At 32.7% G+C, this 22,875-nt stretch overlaps 1 non-coding gene across 1 annotated transcript; it reads left to right on the top strand.

Annotated features, from left to right (window-relative positions):
• Positions 1-5,459: 5,459 nt before the first annotated feature.
• LOC127934783 (U2 spliceosomal RNA) lies at positions 5,460-5,644 on the top strand. Its single transcript, XR_008147896.1, has one exon. It is a non-coding gene; the product is annotated as a U2 spliceosomal RNA (small nuclear RNA).
• The last annotated feature ends 17,231 nt before the right edge of the window (positions 5,645-22,875 follow it).

The raw sequence follows: 22,875 nt of genomic DNA, 5'->3' as shown, positions 1-22,875 counted from the left end.
TATATATATATATATATATATATATATATATATATATATATATATATATATATATGGCAATTTTTTGTACAGTTAAACTATGTTTGAAAACATATTTTTGCCTTATGAGGAGAGAAAAATGGTCTTAAAAACAAAGGTTCTTTATTGCACTCATTTTTTCTATTGCACAAAAGGTTCTTTAAATTCTAAAATTTTCTTCACACTTAGGAAAATAAAAATTCTTTAAAGGACTGTTCACTGAAAGGTGCTTCAAGGAACCCAAAATCCTGGTTCTGTGGCATCGCTGAAATAAACAAATCTTTAAGAGTGTGGGCTGAACAAGACTTATAGATCCCAAATGAAACCAAATAAATATAGCACACTTAAAATTCCTCTATGGAGAATTCACAGAATTGTATATTTATATGGCAGGGTCAATTTAGTAACTCTTCACAATGTACAAAGACAAATCCTACACCCCTTTCTGTCAGAGACAGCACATGCTGTGATTCATGAATCTGTTTAGAGCCGAGGACACAGACGAGCAGGTGGAGATTGATTTTGCATATGCCCTTCAACTGTCTGCTTACGGCATATTATGAAAAATCTTGAAACAGGGCGGATGTGATGACATGAGACCCTACAGACGGAGATAGACTCGAGATTCTCAAAGCCTATGTGCATGACATATTTATCATAACTTGTGCAGGTCCAGGTGAATATTATATTGCTCAGAGTTTGCTCTTTTAAAGCTCATGGCTCCTCATGTACAAATATCAACTGAGACAATAGTAAACACTTCATAATATTTAATAATAATATATAATAATTTGGGGAGGGGGGTGGCATCCGAGACAAAGTTATAGGTATACTTCACCCAAAAATGAAAATTTGCTGAAAATGTATTTACAAGATGTAGATGGATGCTTGGAAGTGAATGGGTGCCGTCAGAATGAGAGTCCAAACACCTGATAAAAACTTGTAAAATTTGTTTATTTTATTTTTTTTTATGGCTTGTAAACACTCCTGATCTGTGCAGATTTCACTCCTGATTCAGACCGGACGACTTTTTCACTGGAGGAAGTGTTAGTATGGATTAGGGACTCATATTTTAACCGGAGGCAATGGTTTGAAGTTAAAAACATCTTAATAATGGACTTGTTTCTTAGAAACACACAGATGTGCATTGTTTCTATGATTATTGTGATGTTTTTATCAGCTGTTTGGACTCTCATTCTGACGGCACCCATTCACTGCAGAGGATCCATTGCTGAGCAAGTGATAAAATGTTAAATTTCTCCCAATCGGATGACGAAACAAGGTTATCTACAATGAACAAGCAAACGAATCTTTTTCTTTTCTATGAGGTGTGATAAAAGCGTTCATGTTGGCTTGCAGAAGTACACAGCTCTCCGATGCTCATATTATTTTGTCTAAGGACAGAATACAAAAGCGGGTTTCAATGAAGTCTTTGGTCTTTTCAGTGATATTTAGGCTGAGCTGCTCTGGAGGCTTTCCTGCATCAGCCATTAGGACATTTGCCTCAGAAAACAGACACAAAGCTCTCTAATTCCGGAAGCGACTTGGGGAAGAAACACTCCGGTCCCGCAGCGATTCTCAGACCGAAGTTTGTCCTTATAGGACATGTCTCGAGGAACCGAGCTGTCCTGCTTCATCAAGCACAGAGAAACATACTGTACATACACAAGCAGCCAAAAGACATTAACCTTCAACCCACATTCTAGCGCCAGCTCATAATAATCTGCTCATAAACACAAGGAGAAAAAGACAGAAAGAGATGCATTACCAAGAGTAAGGAGAGGACTTAATGTCGGTTGCGACCTGAAGCTCACATTCACATTACAGAAGTCTTTTAGCATCTGTTCAAATGACAAGGACGTCAAATGTCGTTTCACTTTCATCTGTCTGGGTGTGTCGACATTCATTTGACAGTTCAATGAGATGTGTTTGCGAACACCATATTTATGGATCGTAATAATTGCTTTCAAGGACAGGAACGGACACACCTCTGAATATGTTTGAGGTTATCATTGCATCAGGAAATAAAGGTCTGGTCTTCACAGAGGACATGATGGCATGATGACCACATTCACACCGCAAAGTTTCAGGAGTTACAAATATTAAAACACAGAAGGGAATCTCTTTAATTAATAAAACATCTGTTTCGGATAAGCCTGAACGTGCTTTTAATGCTTTCACTGAACATTTTACTCTAAAGTCTTAAACATTTGTAAGAAGCAATATTTTGCATAAATGTTACCATGTTTTTCAATAAGCCTTAGGTGGAGAAATACATACAATAATAAAAAAAAAATGTTTAATGAACAAAATAAGTTGTCAATGAACTGTTAAAAATAAACAATTACAATTATTTGTTGCCTATGAAGTATTTCTAACACAGACACATACAAGTGCATGATAATAACAAAATAAAATAACAAATTTCATACAATAATAGACATACATTAAAGGCAAATCTAACAATAAAGTACATTTGTTTGAGAAATTATGGCAACCTCATTTTTTAACCATTTTCTTTACTTTCTCATGATTTTCTTTTCTTTATTTCTTTTTTTTTACATAGTATAATGCAGAAGTATAATGCAAAAATCCAAAAAAAAATCCTAAAAATAGGATTACATTTCTATTTTTTTCCTCATTCTGAATTCGTGGTGTTCCTGTAGCTCAAATGATGACGCTTGCAGCACTTAATCCAGGGGTTCGATTTCCAGAAATGCATGAACTGATAAAATGCATATCTTGAATGCAATCTAAGTCGCTTTGGATAAAAGCATCGGCCAAGTGCATGAATACAAATGTTTTAAAATGAACATGGATATTTCCTTGTAAGAATCACTGTATGCTGGGCTTCCCTCTAGATTCGTGAGAAGAGTGAGTGAGATCATGTTTTCAGAGATCATCTTCAGCAGGGACGTGTGAAAGACGTCAGCGTCATGATGAAGATCCACAGGTTGCTAATCAATCGTGAAGATCAATAGAGGAAAGACACAGATCCTCCCGTCCTCCTGCTGGTCCAGTTCTCACAGCTGTTAGAGATGTGCCACCTAATGAGAGTGTTACCAAATATGGATAAACCCCTCAAAGTCGTCTAATAAAGGACGTGTCCACCTTCAGGCCCTCCCAACATCAGCAGCCTGAGCTCTGACGACTGAAACACTTCAGAAGTGCAATGCTCCATGACAGAATATCAAGCCTTCTTAGTGATGTTTGATAAAGTGAGCGTCACCTTTACTGCTCATGGAGACTGGAGTTTCTCCAAACATGCATGAAATTATCTGAAAACTACAAAATGTGCATTATACAGTAAAACACACGGCATGAGGTCTTATGTCTCGCAATGCATGCACTCATCTTGACTATCTAGTATGAAAAAATGATTTGTTTCCATATCGGAAAAATCAAGAAAAATCATGTTCAAAAGTATTTGATTTTAAAAGTTAGAAACTATACAAAAAGCAGCTTTCAGAATACCTATAACTATTGAAATTAATAAGAAAAAATAAAGTTTAAACAGTGTTTTGACATAAACTAGATACACATTTACAACTTTTGTTTTATATTCAGACACTTGTGCCATCCAATCACAGTGAAGTAATGAGGAGAAAGTGTGAGAGATGCTACACTAGTCTTCCACATGATATAACTATCAACAAGCATCAGAAATAAGCAACTGAAATATGTTTATAATATGTACATTTTTTTAAACTTTACATGAGTCAGCCATCCCAAGTTTCTTCTCAGACCATAAACTTTTTAGAAGTTATTAACTCTCTGGTGCTCATCCCATAGTGGTCAAAAATAAACCTTTTTTTTATTAATATACTAAATTTTAGTTTGAAGATGGGTTCTTGGGGTGAAAATACTAATGTGCCTAAGATTTTGCACAGTACTGTACTTTACAAATGACATTGTTGCTACTTTATGAAGAATGAGCATACAGTCATTCACAGAACTGATTAAATACAGTGACAGACAGCACTCATCTTAACTAAATATCAGAGAGATTAACAGACATACTGTAGAAATATTATGTGTAGTTTAGTATTAAACAATGACTCAGATCATGAAATACATTATTAGTAGAGTAGAGCAAGCACAAGGTACCATTTTAAAAGTATCGAAATGAAACCGGAATCGTAAAAAACCCAATCGATACCCAACCCTAACTAAATTATATTAATGCAGTAGTACAATTTTTACCTTTTAAATACTTTTTGAGCTAAGACCTGAAAATAAAAATGAGTAAACAATAATAGTAATAATAATAATAATAAATTAAATAATAATTAGTTTGTTTATTATGAAAAATTTCCATTCAAATGTTTTTTATTTTTTTAATCTAAAACTGTGAGAAAATCAAAGCCAATAATTTTCAAATAATTTCAAAACTCACAAAGATTTCTCACCATTTTACAACATTTGTAGGATAAGGAGCACAAAGTGCTGAACAACTCTGAGAAAATCAAAAATAACAAATAACCCACTAATCAATGCAGATCTCTACTGTACTATACGTGCACAAACTGAAAGATACAGCTTTATTTTTAGATCTGTTATTTACAGTCTCTGTTTCTGGAGATGCTGAAGACTTCACACATTTCAGACCATCCATTACAGCTAATTATCTCTATCAGATTCGCTGGAGTCTGGAAAGAAGGTCTTTTCTACTGGCTTTGGCTCTTTTAGTTGTTATTTTACTGTATGAAGCCAGTGGAGAAACTCATCAACGTCCTGTAATAAGCTTCTACTGAGCACTCATTATTTAACATAATACAGTTTGCTGTGGGATGCAAAAATAAACTGTGTTTTTATTTTTATTTTTTTGCAGGGCTCATGAATTACTAATTCAGTTTGTGAGAGTAATTCGTAAAAACAAAAGATATCACAGGGTTTAATGCACATTCGCAGAAACTATGTAGCTGCAGAACAGGTCAAGAGTCGGATCCTACACCAGTGCAATGCTTTTATCAGTATTAATAATGGATACAAAACTAAACAAACAACTCCTGCCTGCTTTTCTTTAAGCTTTCCCACAGGAAAACAGTGATGCTATTAAATGGAGAGCAAACAGAGATTTTTCCCCCGATTCTCTTGTTTCTGAAATGTTTCTCCCGAAACAAAACGACCTCAGGAATCTGACATCTCTAAAGTTTTGGAAGAAATCTCATCAGTTTGCTCAAGACACCAAATATATGCTCATTAATTCATTTCACAGCTCTAGTCTCCGTTATCTGTCTATTTGTATCTCCCAAAGGATTTTAGGAGGATCTTAGCAGAGATCAGCAGTTGTGTGAATGTATTTTTAAAGAGCTAAAACCATTTAAAAAATACAAGTTACACATTTCGTGTTTAAGTCATTTTAAAACACTTTTTTTTTGGCGCTTTCTGAACAATCCTGAGTTATAGAGTCAAAGGAATTTTATTAAAAACCCATTCCAATCGCTTCTCGGCCTTTTGGCTAAGATCAAGTGTAGTATCTGTTCTTATCAGTTTAATATCTGGTACGTCTCCCATCCGGGGACTTCATATTAAATGGATTTTTCTAGATCACGGAGCTGAATCACGTCTCAGCTCCTGAAGCTGTGATTCACAATATTGATCCTGGTGTGTTCAGAGACTCAATCGAGTGCTGATCCATTCATACACTCGCCGCCTCGATCTGTTTCCTGTTTAATCACAAATAGCTCTGCCAGCTTCCTGTTCAATCTCTGCCAAATCTGTCATCAGCGGCCGTATGCCAACTTAACGGCTGGCAAAAGAGAGGAGATGCTATGGGGGTGTGCATGATTTGGGTAAAGAAAATTGTTATGGTTGTCACATGTTTTTAATCCAGGAGATTTATATTTGAACAATAATCTCTAACAAGGTTTTTGAACATTTCCACTGTTTATAATGAGGGGGATAAAAAGATGACATGGCATGTAGTCAGTCCCACTATATAGAGTAAGTTCATATTCATATATACAGTATAGAACAAATGTTTGGAAACATTACTATTTTTAATATTTTTGAAATAAGTTTCTTCTCCTCATCATCAAGCCTGCGTTTATTTGATCAAAAATACAGAAAAAACTGCAATATTGTGAAATATTATTACTACTTAAAGTAATAGTTTTCTATTTGAATGTACTTTAAAAAAATAATTTATTCCTGTGATGCAAAGCTGAATTTTCAGCATCATTCCTCCAGCTTCAGTGTCACATGTAACATCAGTCGATCACATGATCATTTAGAAATCATTCTAATATTCTGATTTATTATGAGTGTTGGAAGCAGTTCTGCTGTCTAATATATTTGATCAATAAAAGGTTAAAAATAACAGCATTTATTCAAAATAAAAGAAAAAATATTTCTAATAATATATATTCTAATAATATATTTTCTTTACTATCAATTTTTATCAGTTTAACAAATCCTTGCTAAATAAAAGTATTGATTTTATTTAAAAAAAAAAAGAAAGAAAGATTTATATAATATTTCTATTTTAAAAACATTTTTTTTTTTTTTTTACTTTTTATTCATCAAAGTATCCTAAAAAATTATCACATGTTCTGAAAAAATATTAAGCAGCAGAACTGTTTCCAACTTTGATAATGAATCATCATATTAGAATGATTTCTAAAGGATTATGTGATAATGATCCTAAAAATTCAGCTTTGCATCAGAGAAATAAATGATAATTTAAAGTATATTAAATTTAAAAACAATTATTTTAAATTGTGATAATATATCACAATATTACATTTTTTTCTGTATTTTTGATCGAATAACTGCATGCTTGATGAGCAGAAGAAACTTCTTGCAAAAACATAAAAAATATGAATGTTTCCAAACTTTTGGTCTGTACTGTATATATATATATATATATATATATATATATATATATATATATATATATATATATATATATATATATATAATGTATTTTATTTATTTATTCATTAATTTATCTTATCTTTGATTTTATTTTTTTTATTTTGCTTTACTTGGACATTAAAACAATATTAAACACAAAAATAGCTTCATAATGTTCTGAATAAAAATTATTTGAGGTAGGTAAAAAAATACGTAATAATGTGTTTAAAAAAGTCTCTTCTGCTCACCGATGCTTCATTTGTTTAATCAAAAATACAAACAAAAAAATTTTGTTACAATGTAATTAATTGCTGTGATCAAAGCTGAATTTGGAAATGGTGATAATTTTTGTTTTTCCAAATTCTTTGATGAATAAAAGTTCTAAATAAAATAAAATAAAAATCGTCTCACTTTAAAATGTCTTTTCTGTCACTTTTAATCAATTTAATGCATCTTTTCAATAAAAGTATTATTTGAAAAAATCTTGCTGACCCCTAACTTTTGAACAGAATTTAATAACATATTTGACCATGATAAATTGAGTCATTAAAGCAATTCAATCATCTTTTGTGGCGTGTAACTCGACTGAAAGAGCCAGTGTTATGAGTCTTGCTCAGGATGCACTGAGCTGCAGTCAATGATAAATATAAGTGTGTGAAGTGTGTCGCTCCGTTCACAACAGAAGTGCAGGCGTCTCAAGCCATCTGTCACGCCGGTAATTACTACTGCAGGGCAAAACTGTTTCAACGCATTCAGCCAGTTATTCATACGAGCTAAAACAAACCTCTTCTTAACATCTCAGAAACTTCAGTCTGACCCCATTGACCTCTCAGATCACATGTTGTCACTATAATGCTCTTTAACCTTTTCTCAATCTGTCATAAAACCAGCTCCAAGTTCATAACAACTAAAGTAAAAGTGGAATAAAAAATTTATTTAAATAAAGATTTTTGAGTGTTTGAAAGAAGTCTCTTCTGCTCACCTAGGCTGCAATTATTTCACTTTTTTTTGTACTTTACTGTATAAAAATAAAATAAAAACTCGAAAAATACTAAATATTATTACAATTTAAAATAGCTTTTTTCTATGTGAATATATAGTAAAATTTAATTTATTTCTGGGATGCAAAGCTGAATTTTAAGCATCTTTTACTCCAGTCTTAAAAAAAAAAATACAATGTTATATCCTAAAACTTTGTTTATATCATAAAATTGGATTGGATCATAAAAAGTGGGAAAATATCAGCAAATTAGTGCTATTTGATTTTATCTTTAAACAATTAATCTGAATGTTTGCAATAATTCTACAATGTAATTATACTCTCAACTTTAATTAACATACTGTAGAACCTTAACTTCATTGTTGTTATTACAATGGCTGTAATCACATTTACAGGATGTTTCACTGTGTGCAATCTTTACAGCTCATTTACTTACAGCAAAGCTTGGACAATAAAAAAAATCCAATCAATCATTAACAATTCTTTGCTGATGGATGAAGAGCATACTGCTTATTTTAATAGCTGCTTTAAATCAGGCCTGTTGACTCGTGCAGATGGTGTTTTATTGTTAATCACACACCTGCGATGAAGAATTAAACTTCAGAAGATGCATGTTGCATTTATTGAAGTGCAAACTAAATCTTTAAATCAGTGGGGTGTGTGGACGGCCCTGAGCTGGTGATTAATACCAGCCTTGAGTTAATCCTAGGGGATGTGTTAAACACAAAACTAAGAGACTGACGAAAAGGAAGCCATATTAACATAAATCCATGTAGAGCGTAGGTCTAGCATCTATTAATGAAATATACTAGTTTACCCAAATATGAAAAAAGTTTGTTGAAAATGTGCTCACCCTCAGGCTTTATTTCTCCATCAGATTTGGAGAAATTTAGCATTTCATCACTTGCTCACTAATGGATGCTCTGCAGTGAATGGGTGCCGTGTCTAAACAGCTGATAAAAACATCACAATAATCCACAGCACTCCAGTCCGTTTGTAAGAAATAAATCCATCATTAAGATGTTTTTAACTTCAAACCGTCACAAAAATCCATAACCCATACTAACACTTCCTCCAGTGAAAAAGTTGTCTGGTCTGAATCAACTTTGTGGACCCAAATTCTGACAGCACCCATTCACTGCAGAGCATCCATTGACGAGCAAGTGATGCAATGCTACATTTCTCCAAATCTGATGAAGAAAAAAACGAATCTACATCTCGAATGGCATGAGCAAATTTTCAGTACTAGAATTTAGCTGTGTCTGTGGTTTCTAGAAAAAAATATATATAATGAAATGCTATGCAACAAACACATAAATGACCAAAAAAATAAATAAATCACTCTGTTCCTATTAATCTGTATCTGTGCTCTAATCAGACCACAGCAGTTTTTCGCTTAACTGAAGCTGAAGCACCAGAGATGCCAGAAAACAAGAGCCACTCAAACACAGTCTGAAAACAAGCTGGCTCGACTCGATAAGCAAAAATGGCTTGACAGCGTATTTTCTGCCGTTGAATGAAACACAACCTGCAAATATTTAATCTAAACAAACATACTCATAAACTGAACTACACAACATGAGCACTAAACAAAACCTTCTTCCTAAATAGCATATTAGCAGTGCTTTTCATGACCATCTAAACATGTAAATAAATCATGTTTTTAGAAAATAGTTATACAGTGGCTACAATGCATTTAATGTAATGATGCAAAGCATGCTATATACTGTATGTGCATGGAAGGCCTAAACGTGGTTTTATTTCAAATCCTAAAATCTAGTCTGATAATTTGTTAATTTTTTTTAAAAGTTTTTTTTACTATTAATAAATTATTTGTTATACTTTCCCAACTAATATTACCAACATTTTTCACATCCAGCCAAATTTACCAGAAGATTTTTGTAAAAAATTATTTACTCACCCTTATATCATTTTTTTATGTTAAAGATTTTTGTAGCAACTAGGGTTAATATTATTTATTAAGTTAGGTGTCCAGCTCAGACACAATGAACACATTTGTAATACTGTATTTATCGTCATATATAAACATAATACGATATTTATTAGTACTATTGTAAAGCCATATTACTATGGGATCTCCTCCAAAGCTTTCAGAATATTTATTTATTTTAAAGAACCATTTTTTAATATCAACTTATTTATAAAAAAAAAAAAAAAAATTATCAAAAAATTATAACAAATTAAAAAAAAAATTAAAGTGATTTTCTTTATTTTAACACAACATATGTTCATTATTGAGTCCAAACAGCTGATAAAAACAAAAAAAAAACTCATCTACATCTCAAATGGCATGAGCAAATTTTCAGCAAATGTTTGGGTGAACTGTTCCTTTAAATTTCTTACCGGGATCCTAGGTGAACTGTCCTGTAAGTGCTAGAATTTAGCTGTACCTGTGCTTTCCAGAAAAACAATATAATGAAATGCTATGCAACAAACACATAAATTACCAAAAAATAATAAAAAATTGAAAAAAAATTAAAAAAGTGATTTTCTTTATTTTAACACAACATATGTTCATCCATCAATTTTCAATAAAAAAAAAATACATATTTTAGCCATGTTGTAGGAAGTTCTGAGGTTGAACTATTCCTTTCAGAATAAACTTCTGTAAATGAATTATTCTTAGTGTTATCAGTTGTTTTTGGAGATGAAACGAAGAGCTTTAGGCGTGCCACGTTTTGAAGAACATGAGAGTCTGTGAGCTTCAGAGTTTCAGGACTCGACCCTAAAGGCCTGATTCTGTTTTTGGATTCTCCATAAAAGCAGCTACACGACACCAGCGAGCCTTTGGGGAGTTTGAACACAGACGATCTAAATATAGCCACCCAAATCATCATCATCATCATCATCAACATCATCGCTGTGAGAGAAACCAATATGAAGCCCCTCTTCTGCATCGCTAACAACAGCCAGGGACACAATGGGTTTGTTTTACTGTTTCAGTGATGATGATGATGATGATGATGAGAGATATTAAATCTATTATGACAGCACTGTCTTTTCCACAGGGGTATGTTATTACCATCGACAGCTGATGAACACAAATCACTCATGACTTTTAAAAGGTTATCTAGAAAATGAGCGCGCTGACGTATGTGACGCAGTTTAGTGCCGACTGCGCCAACCTAAATTACTGTCTGTTTTGGTGGCCGCAGTTTTTCTTCCCTGGTGCAATTCTTAAAATTTGTATGTTATGTCTCATAATATTCCTAGACGAACCATAATTAATTAACTGGGGTGTAACATAAAGGGGGGCTCGTCCGGGATATTATGAGGGATATTACATTAACTAGACGTCCAGTCACTAAACAGTGGCCTATATACCGTATGATGCCTGAAAAGGAAAGGTGTTCCAAAGACAAATCATAAAATATATAAAAAAATACATGACAAATTTGAAAAAGAAAATTATAAGAAATAATTTTTAGCAGTAGAAGGAATTTCAATGCAAATAATTTAGATTTTACTACTACTGCAACTACTATATAATACCAATTAATATAAAAACAACAACAATTATTATCATTATTATTATTATTGATTATATATTCCATAATAATAATTATATTATAATTAATTGATGACTATGACTCAATGTATTATTATTAGTGGTAGTATCAATAGTAGTGATAATATTACATATAATTATTAAATGTTAATATATTAAACAATTATCATCAATGAATAACTGTTTTAATAATAATAATAATTATTATTATTATTATTATTATTATTATTATTATTATTATTATTATTATTATTATCATTATTATTATTATTATTATTATTATTGCTGTTGTTGCTAATAATTCCAAATTATTATAGTATATTATATATTATATTGTGTGTATGGCTGGCATAAAAATTATTATTATCATTATTGATTATAATGCAAGATAATTATTATATTATAATGAATGCCTAATGATAAAATTTATTATTAGTATTAGTAGTAGTAGTAGTTATAGTAGTAATAATATTATAAATAATTATTACATTTTAATATATTAAACAATTATCATTAATTAATAACTGTCATAATAATAATTATTATGATTATTATTATGATTATAATTGCTAATAATGCAGAATGATTATATTACATTATATTATATTAATGTATTGCTGCCACAAAATGTATTATAATTATTGTTTTTACCATTAACATTATTGATAATATTATAAAGGTATTACATTTTATTATATTAAATTTGTATCATTAATGAATGACTGGCATTATCATTTTCTATAAACATTATTATGTTTTATGAAAAACTTTTTTTAAATGTATATGAAAAACTACAGCTAAACACACACTCACAGAGACACACACTCTCTTTACTGATTTAATGGAAGGCATACAGTGTGTGTGTGTGTGTGTGAGAGAGAGAGAGAGAGACCGAGAGAGAGAGAGAGAGAGAGAGAGAGAGAGAGCTATCTTTGATCACTGTTTTCATTGTAGTCATTCAAGGGAAGGTTCCTCAGGAGACGCTGCTAAACACCACGACATGAGGAGAATCCAGAGACTGAGGAATATTTTAACCCTGCAGAGAAACTAATAAACACCTGTGAGAGACCTCTAGAGCTTGAGTTTTCACCTTCATTAGACCGGACCGTGGAGAACTGACTGGGGGAATGGATCGGGACGGGCTGAATTTGAACATATCAGCTCTCTAACCTTTGTGCCACAGCTCCGACAGACGAATAATGCAATTTAACTAAAGTGAAGCTCTGTCGAAACATCTGAACCACTGAATCATCCTTTAAAGCAAAAAAAAAGTAATGCATAATATATATTTGCATAATTTATATAATGCATAAAATATTTTCTTTTTTTCTTTTGAAAGAAATTAATTTTGTTCAGCAAGGTTGCACTAATTTGATAATAATGATAATAATAATGATAATGTTTATAATGCTACAATAGACTTCTATTTCAAATAAATGCTGCCCTTTTGAACTTTTTTGAAGGATCATGTGACACTGAAATGAAAGCCTGTTTATGGGACTGAAAAAAAAACGAAAATGTAATTGCGACTTTTTTTCTCACCATACTGACTTTTTTCTCAGAATTGCATGAAATAAACTCAGAACTGTGTTATAAAGTCAGAACTGCAAGACATAAACTTTTCTCACAGTTGCAAGTTCATATCTCACAATTCTGAGAAAAGTCTATTTCTGACGGGAAAAAATACTATTTTCTTACAGTTGCTAATTTTATTTCGCAATTCTGACTTTGTACATTCCGCATCCCGCATTTCTGAGAAAAAGGTTGATTTTGAGATAAAAAGTTGCAATTACCTTGCAATTATTTTTTATTCAGTGGCAGAATCAAGCTGAAACACTGGAATAATGATCCTGGAAAAATCAGCTTTTATCACAGAAATAAATTACATTTTAAAACATATTCACTTAGAAAACAATTATTTTAAATTGTAATAATATTTAAATTTTTCATTGTATTTTGATCAAATAAATGCAGCCTTGGTGAACAGAAAAGACTTCTTTCAAAAAAAAAAAAAAAAAAAAAACATGGCACAGAAACAAGCACCTCTCTCAGTCTGTGGTGACCTGATGGCTCTCAAATATCTTCACTTGAAACTTTACTAAAAGATCAGGCTTAAAATGTTCACTCACTGGATGATAAAACAGCTAAGAAAGAATCCCACATATGCACATTAAAGGAGAGACCCTTTCGATATGCAACAGAAAGAAAACACCTAGCAACTGTCCACTTTTTCCCTGTATAGTATAGTGTATAGTAACTGAATAGTAATGACCTAGCAACCACTCAGATCACCCTGTATCATGCAACATGTTTTGCACAGACAAAAACAACTCTTCAACATTTCTGGTCTTGTAACTGCAGCTATCGAGATCGATGCACTGAACGACTGCAGTTAAATGTTTGTGTGATGCTTTAGCTTGGTTTCCTCTCATTATCGTTTGCGCTAATGTGAGACGCATCAGGCCTCGAGTGTCGCTCTCTCGATGCACGTTAAGACGCTGATTGCTGTTTACCAGTAAAGAGACATGGCAGGTGGTCAACGACTCACAACATACTAATTGAATATGAAGTACTTAAGACAGTCTCTTTAAAACACTTCAGACAGACGAGCAGGAAATGGTGACGGGTTCGATTTCTTCAGATAAATATCCAACTTAACTAAAGTTAACTGCATTTCTAATTTTATGTAAAGCACTCACTTTAAATTGAAACAATGCATTATTGTTCTAATGGTGAATTTTAAATTAAGAAGAAAGGTCTGGTTATTTTATGGGTAATCTCGTAATAATCTGCATATGGGTTGCTAGAATCTCATTATATTAACATGCATCAATTATGCTTAACCACACAACATGTAAATACATGTAAACACATATTTTATGAGTTAAAGATTATAAAAACAGCTTCAGCAAAAGTTTACATTGCTATTCAAAAGGTTTTTTTTTTTTTACTTAAAAAAAAACAGTAAAAACAGTCAAACTTAGAAAAATTATTACTATTTCAAATATCTGTTTTCTCTGGAAGCACATTTCCACCACTAAATCAAAAAAGGTAATTGCAACTTGTCATCTCATAATTCTGACTTTTATTCTCGCATTTGCGAGTTTTTACAAGTATTTATATACGGTAAGTCAGAATTGCGAGATTGCAAATTCACAATTACCTTTTATTTAAGTGCACAGACTTGTGAACTGAGACTTTTGTTGTGCAGAGAATATAGTTTTTCATGCTTTACACACCTAAAAACACTTAAAAATTAGGTTTTACTATCATCCTTTTAAAACTTTGATGCATTGCATTTGCTTAAGAACACATTTTTTGCCGTGTAACTCACTCTGTTCATATGAAACCACATCCGCGTCTCTGTGAAATAACAAAGAAGGAACAAGTCAGAAGTTCTGATCTGAACACAAGCATCATTTTTCACATTGTAAGAGACGAGGTTTCTTGGAGAAGAAGGGTTTAGCTGCTCGTACAGCACACGGGGAATGCCAGCAACTTGTGTTGGACAAAAAAAGACAGCGAGAGAAAAGGGAATACAATTTTTTGATAAGAAAGAGAGAAAGGAGAGGAAAGGAGCAGAGGAAGAACATGCTCAGTTAGCACCTCAGAGGAATATCATAAGACCGCAGTACAGCCGGCCGTTTCTCCTGACAGCAAAGCAAAAGTTATAGAGTTATTGAACAGCACACAAACTCTTTTTCTGTGTGTGTGTGTGAGAGAGAGAGAGAGAGAGAGAGAGAGAAAACAATAGCATTACCAGACTTACCAGACATTTTTGTTGGTTGCTTGGTTGTTTGTTTTGCAGGATGGAGTTTGGGTGAGTGACATCATGATGACTGAGGGCAGATTTAAGCAGTTCCCTTCAGTTGTGCTGGCCTCGCTTTTCTTTCTTTCTTTCGTTCCCATTTGCCAGAGAGTGAATGTGCTGTCTTGATTGCTCTAATTTACAGTCATGGCTCTTAATTTGGTGATATAGCTTCACATACGCACTGGGTGGAGCACGATATTGACGTTGGGGATGCTGAGCCCATTCACCAGCATTTTAACCGGGTGTCCCTAAATAAACTCATGCATCTTAAGGCTGAAGTTAAGTATATGCTGGAAAATGACATTGCACGACCATCATCTTCTAGCTGGGCGTCCCCACTCCTTGCTCTTCCTCGTATTGTGTTGACAGAGTTGGGTCTGAGATAATATTTGTCAGTGAATTCGATCTGCTCAAGGGCTATTGGCAGGTTCTGGTGACCCAAAGAGCTCAAGAGATTCCTGCCTTTATTACATCCGAGGGGTTATTTTCTTATAACGTTATGAGTTTTGGCCTCAGAAATGCACCTGCAACTTTTCGGTGAATTATGAATAAGATTGTGAGTTTTTGGTCAAATTCACATGCAAATTATTATTTTTTAATTATTATGTTTGACTCACTTTTCCTCCCCTTTGAAGGAATGAATAAATTTTTTTAATATATTCAAATGCAATTATTTAAAACTGTCAAATGGGAGCATAAGTGACTTCTTTCGAAAACAGTAAAGTACTGTATATCTCAGCACAGATTCAGATCCAAAACAAATGTCTATCAATTACTGGACACACCCCCTCTCTAACAAGCTTTGATTGGTGTAAACCAGTCGAGGAGCGATGACCATCAGCTGATTCACATTAGATTAATTGAGTTGAGTGAATCTTAAGGGTACCAGATCTCAAACTGCTCAAATTGCCAATATCTCAATATGAATTCAAACATTTCTCATTAAATGATCTGAGCTGCTATTAAAGCTAGAGCTCTATTGCATAACAACTGTTGACTCATTTAGTGAGAAATAACCTCTGAGCAATAACATTTTCCTCCAGCACTTTTCCATTCATGGTCTATTCTGTTTCCCATCATCCATTTCAGTCCAATGCATGGAAATAATGAGAACGACACAATTTCAAGGTGATGCGTTCATCAGAAAACAGGTAGGTTATATGATGTTCAATATTTAATAAATGCTGTCGCCGTAAGCACTTTGTTTAATGATCTTACGACAGACTCATTTAAAAATCGAGATCGGGCTTTCTGCTCCTCTGCATTTCAAACAGGTTATTATTGTTAACCAAAACTAAAATGCTTGTTAATCGAAATAAAGCTGAAATAAAATATAAAAAAATGTAGATTTAGAGAATATAAATATTTATTTAGAAATTAAGAATGTTTCCTTGGCAATTAACAAAACAAGTAAAAGAAAAGACTAATATTTCTGGAAACTAGAAAATAAAAGTAGAACTGAAACTGAAACTGAAATAAAAATTAATTAAACTTAAATGGTAATATTTAAAACAAAAACTAATAAAAATGACAAAGCACATATCAAAAATTGAAAAATAATATATAAATAAAATAGCAATAATTATAAATATTTATAAATAATATTTATTTAAATATAAATATAAATATTTATTCAAAATATTTAGTATAAATATCAAATATAAAAGCTTTTTCAAGGTAATTAATTAAAACTAAAAATAAAACTATAGAGAAAAATCATTATTAAAAATATAATAAAGTAAAATTAAATTAAATATATACCAAAAAAAAAAAAAAACTTAAATGTATTTAATTTCAGCTAGTTGCCAAGGAAACTTTCTCAATTTCATTTAGTTTAACCTGATGCATAACAAAACAAATAAAAAGCACAAAGGAAAAAAAGGACAAAAACACAACAAAATTACTAAAACTTACTAAAACTAACTAAATTTAAATGAAAAATACATTAATATATCAGTGATACTAAAATAACACAGCTGAGATCATTTATGTGGGCTATTTTTCAGGAAAAACATTTATTTCTCTATTTAATGTCAGTGCTCTGTGAGATACAATATGCCTTTGTAAACAACACGTCAAGATGAATAGACTCACAAACACAGATCTCAGAAATCACCCGCACATTCATCGTCGTCAGGGTCCATTACCCACAATCCATCAGCTGCAGATCTGGAGAGCGCACATATAATCACACGACATCGTCTTCATGAGCGATAGAAAGAGAGAAGAGCAAGTGATGAGAGAGAGAAGGTTTGACACTGACTTAATGTGTTTATTGTGATCTAAAATCTTGAATGTTGCAAATAAAAAATCTAAAATAACAATAAGCAAACAACAACAACAAAATATATTATTTGCAATCCAAGGTACTTTTTCTATGGACTATGTATAATGAAAGTTCTCTTTCTTCAGTTTTGTTTTTCTTAATGCACATAAGGCTTACATACCAAATAAATAAACGCACAGACTTAAAATACTGATTTGATTTAAAAACACTTTATCATACTTGCAGACTACTAAGAAAAAAACATCCCAATACTGGATAAAAACTTGTCTAGCAACAATATATATTTTTTTAATCATCAAATATATTTTTTTGCAATTAAAGTCACTTTTTCTGAGCCCTAGTTCCATTGTGTTCCTAAACGTTTTAAGTTTTCTCTCATGCAGAATTTTGTGTTTCTTATTGCACTTATTATATGACTACTTACCAAATAAACACATGGACTTAAAATATTGATTTGAATTTAAAAAGTGTAATCATACTTATATACCAAGCTGCTTCAAAGAAAAACAGTCTGTTACAGTGTAGCAACAAGACAAACTGCAAAAATATTAACAGATAATTTTAAAATATTACAGTATTTACAGTCCAAGTTTCTTTTTATTTAACAAACAAGTTACGTGCGTTATTATGTTTTACTTTCTCTCATGCATCTTTTTTCTACTTGCCAAATAAGTAAACATATGGACTTAAAATACTTTTATCATACTTGTAGAAAAACAGTCCAATACAGTATAATAACAGAAATATTACAAAACAATTTTATTTGCAACCAGCCACTTTCTATGCCCTAGTTACATGCTAACTACTACTAATAACTACTAATTTTATGCAAAAAAAACAAAAGCCCAATTGCAAAGATATTAGCAAATAATTGTATATATTATTTGCATCTCAAATTAGTCTATTGCCTAGTTGCATGTGTTCCTAATGCATATGTTTATAATTTCCTCTCTTCCAGCTCTTTGTGTTTCTTTCAACCGATGTTTTAAATTTATGTTTTTAGATTCCTGAACTTCCAGATATCCATTGAAGGATTTATTCCCCCACATATGTAAAAAATAAAATAAAAATGAAAGTCCTCCATTTTATCTAGTTAGTAGTTGCAGTATATCATGACATTTTCATGGAAGTGTGCGTGCATGAACTGATAAAAATGTAGGGCTTGGTTGCAATATGAGTCTCTTTGAATAAAAGCAAATGTGTAACTGAATGATGCCTTGGATGCCATTGCTCTTGTTGAAGTATGTTTCTTTGACAGGAACGCAGTAAGTAACATTGCTGGCCAAGAAACAGAATCTCAAAGTATTGACCAACATTTCAACATCGTCCACTCGGTTCCCAACAGTCGTTCTGATAATGACGGTGAAGTGAAACGAGAGCCAGAGAGACAGTTTCCTCAGGAGTGGGAGAGGACTGTGCCAGTTTTCAGGAATTCATTTCGACTATGGAAAGTATTAGAGAAGCAACTATCAGAACACACTGTGGCAGCCTGCAGGGAGACGCTCATAATATTGTGACTTGCTGAGATGAAATTTCTACCTCTATGGGAACCTGCCTAATTATGCTTTTCTAGTGCACTTAAAAATACATCACAAACACACACCAAACTCTTAACCTTGGGAAATAGTAAAAGAGTTGAGGCCGGTTAATTTGTGTTTTTGCATATATGGGAACATATGTCTGTCTAATGTTCTGCACTGTAAAAAATGACGGTAAAATTTAACGGTAAAAAACTGTGAAAATGCTACAGTGGTTAACAAAACGGTTAACTGTAATTTCCTGTAAAAATTATCCCCAGAATTCTCTGCATTGCATTTCAAATTTAGTTTGAATTTGATGGGTTTTTTTTTAAGTAACTATGTATCTTCTTATTTTTTTTCTTATTTGTTATGTTATTATGTTATTAGGGTTGTATGCTACATATAATGTTGTTTTTAAATTAATATTTATTGCATATTTCAGTTTAACGGTGTTTACTAGTGTATAACAAAGGTACAAGTTGGTACATTAACACTATATCAGTTAAATTAGGTATTAAACTGTAAATTTAAGGTTAAAAAGGTAAACCTGAAACTATATTTTTTACCTATTTTTTATGGTATGATTCTGGAAACCACAGCTTTCTACCGTATATTTTACAGATTTTTTTTACAGTGTGTTATGTTAAGTTTTACAGGGGTTTCTGTTTTGTAGGGTCACCATTGTGTGAAGAGTAGAGTCTGTGGTTAGTTTGAGGATGGCCTGCAAAACTTTAAGTTCCCGATCTGGTTTGCCAGCCACCCAAAAATCCCTAAGAATGAGGAAAAGAGGTATGGTGCATGTTGCTTAACTACTGAGCATCTGTGATAGTTAATCATTTGCACATTCTAGTGTGCTTTTGCAAACTAGGACTTAATATTTCATAATATTTCAGCATGAATTTTGTAGTACAAAATGCAAATTAAAAGTCCTCGAGTTAGAGCATAGAAGCATCATCAAACTTCCCAGAGAAGATGCCACCGCCACAAGATCTTTTACAGAAACTACATGAATGCTCTTTTCCATTGAGCCTTTGTTAATCGAATAAGAGGCCGTTGATTGATCATCATTTCTCTGTCTTGAATGCACTTTTAGCAGCCTTCACGTTCATTGGACCTGCTCTTTATAGTTGCAGTTACAACATGACATACTGGGAGAGAGTTTATCTGACAAACATATATCATAGCGGCATTCATGATCAACAAAATTTATTCTGAACACTTATTTTTAAAGCAAAACTGAAACTAGCCAAATGAAAAGCACGGTAAACTTGTGCTCGCATACCTCTTCCACGCGGCACAAAATCAAAAGTTTTATGTGCTTGTCTCTTTAATAAGTCACAACACTTTTCAGATGATAAAAATCATGACATATACCAAAAAATACTGTATTTATTCTCATTGAACCTATATACACAAAAAAATGCTGGGTTGTTTCAACCAAACTTTGGTTCAAATATGGACTTACCAATTTAATTTTTAATCCAAAAGTTGAGTTAGTCCGTATTTGACTCAAAGTTGGGGTTGAAACTGCCCAGCATTTTTCAGACTGTGTGAAAAAGCTTGACATATAGATGTTTATTTCCTTTACTGACATATTTATTATTAAAACAGAAAGTTGGGTTGGTGTACACTGAAAAGAAAAAAGGGGAAAAAACTAAAAGAAGCACTATGGGCAAATAGTCTCCATATTTAGTTAAAATAATAGCTAATACGAAAATGACAATTCTGTCACCATTTATTCACCGTCATGCAATTTCAAACCTGTGATACACAAAAGAAGATATTTTGAAAAAGTTATTTTTTTGGTCCCTACATTGAACAGAGATGTTCTTTTGTGTCTTGCGTTAAAAGGGGGGGGTGAAATGCTCATATTCACTCAATCTCCTGTTAATCTTGAGTACCTATAGAGTAGTACTGCATCCTTCATAACTCCAAAAAGTCTTTAGTTTTATTATATTCATAAGAGAAAGATAGTCTGTACCGATTTTTCCCGGAAAAACACGACCGGCTGGAGGCGTGACGTGTGGGCGGAGCTAAAGAATCACGAGCGCCAGTAGGCTTTTGAGTTGAGAGCGTTTGGAAGCTGACATTACCTTGAGGAAAAAAAACCATCATCCAAAACAAACCATGGCTAACAGTCAGATTCAGCCGTTTATTTATGATCCAGAATCAGATGCAGAGGCTGAAACTGAACGAGAGCAGCAGCAGCAACGACTACAGCAGGACGTCTCTATGTGGTATGTATTGAAACTGTATATATTTGCTTAGCGGTTTTGGAAAATGACTAAGTTCCACTTTATGTCGTCTTTTTTTTTTCTTTAAAGGTGTACAAGGTTTACTTGATGTGCTTACATGCAGATGGCTAAGTTAACAACACAGAGATATTTTAAGCAGTTTTACTCACCGCCTGTGGTTCCAACACACGATCGTGACCCTTTTCCGTTGGGATTACATCATCCTTAAGAAATAAACGATGTGCAAATCCAGCGTCAACCTGGGCCTTGTTTGTAAAACAAGCATCTTCGAAATGCAGGGAACAAACACAAACACTTGCACAACTCAGTTGATGCTCTGTAAAAATAAACTCCATCCACTGGTCCCTTAATGCTGTTTCTCTTTTGGTAATCTGTGCAGGGTTGTCTTGTCCTGGCAACCAAAAACACACTCCTTTTGTGACATTTCGCGACGCTTCCGGCAGACGCGCCCTTAGAACCTATATAGGGAAATTCCGCTCCATCTAACGTCACACAGAGCCATACTCGAAAAAAACGGAAGAGGTTTTTTTGGAACAGAAATACTCCTTCAAACGTACAACTTAATTTTTGAAACTTTGTCCATGTTTAGCATGGGAATCCAACTCTTTAACAGTGTAAAAAACTCAGTATGCATGAAATAGCATTTCACCAACCCCCCTTTAAGCACAAATGATGCAAGTAAGGCCTACCGAAGTACTGGCCTACGACCAAATTAAATAATCTGAAATTTACATTGCAGTTAAGGAAGAACTGCAACCTCGTGAGGAAACGCGAGCGGAGGCTTAAACGAGCTTTTGGGCTTCAGGTGTTTGGATCTGAGGGTGAACCGAAGGCTAAACTACTCTGTGTCTATCGCTAATTGAATTGATTTTTGTAAATGTCACAGTTATCGTTAACCCGCTGTTGCTGCAGAAGCTATTATGAGTTTGACTGTGGGGTGAATGTTCAGATTATCCTTTAAATTGATTTATCAAGGTTTCAGACAGCAAAACAAATAGTGTAACCACCCCAAAAAGAATATAATGGTGATCTTACATCATCTCCCAAACGATCCTGAACTCATTTTCCCTGTAACCAACACTATGATATGAAGGACAACGATGAAAAGGGTTTTAATGCTACAAAACCATTCAAGTTTAATAATGCTTTAAATGCCTTAAAATACACATTTTAAAAACTTGCATTGTAATGCACCATACATGCATTGTATGTTCTTAAAAATCACTATTACCACATTTATAATACATTATAATAAAGCTTTATATTGGTATTTTATATCGATTTTACTATATAAGTATAATGCATTAGAACACGTGACAAACAACCTTCAAATATTATAATGCATTTTATCCTTTGTTACTAACATATATATAAAAACGTATAATGCATGTTATACATAAACATAAAGGCTTTAAATAAGGTGTTACCAAAAAGTCAAAAGCATCATAAAGCACCATAAAATAGTCCTTTTGGCTTAAAGTTTTTTGAATGAACAAAGCATAATACTAAATCCATTATTTCAGTCGTATTGTATATTATATCTGCATGTTTAAATTGAAACATCAGGTTTGACTTTAAAGTAGCATATAAGAAATAA

This window comes from Carassius gibelio, chromosome A18, assembly GCF_023724105.1.
Source record: "Carassius gibelio isolate Cgi1373 ecotype wild population from Czech Republic chromosome A18, carGib1.2-hapl.c, whole genome shotgun sequence".
In the NCBI taxonomy this organism is placed as follows: domain Eukaryota; kingdom Metazoa; phylum Chordata; class Actinopteri; order Cypriniformes; family Cyprinidae; genus Carassius; species Carassius gibelio.
This window is presented reverse-complemented; position numbering and strand designations above follow the sequence as displayed.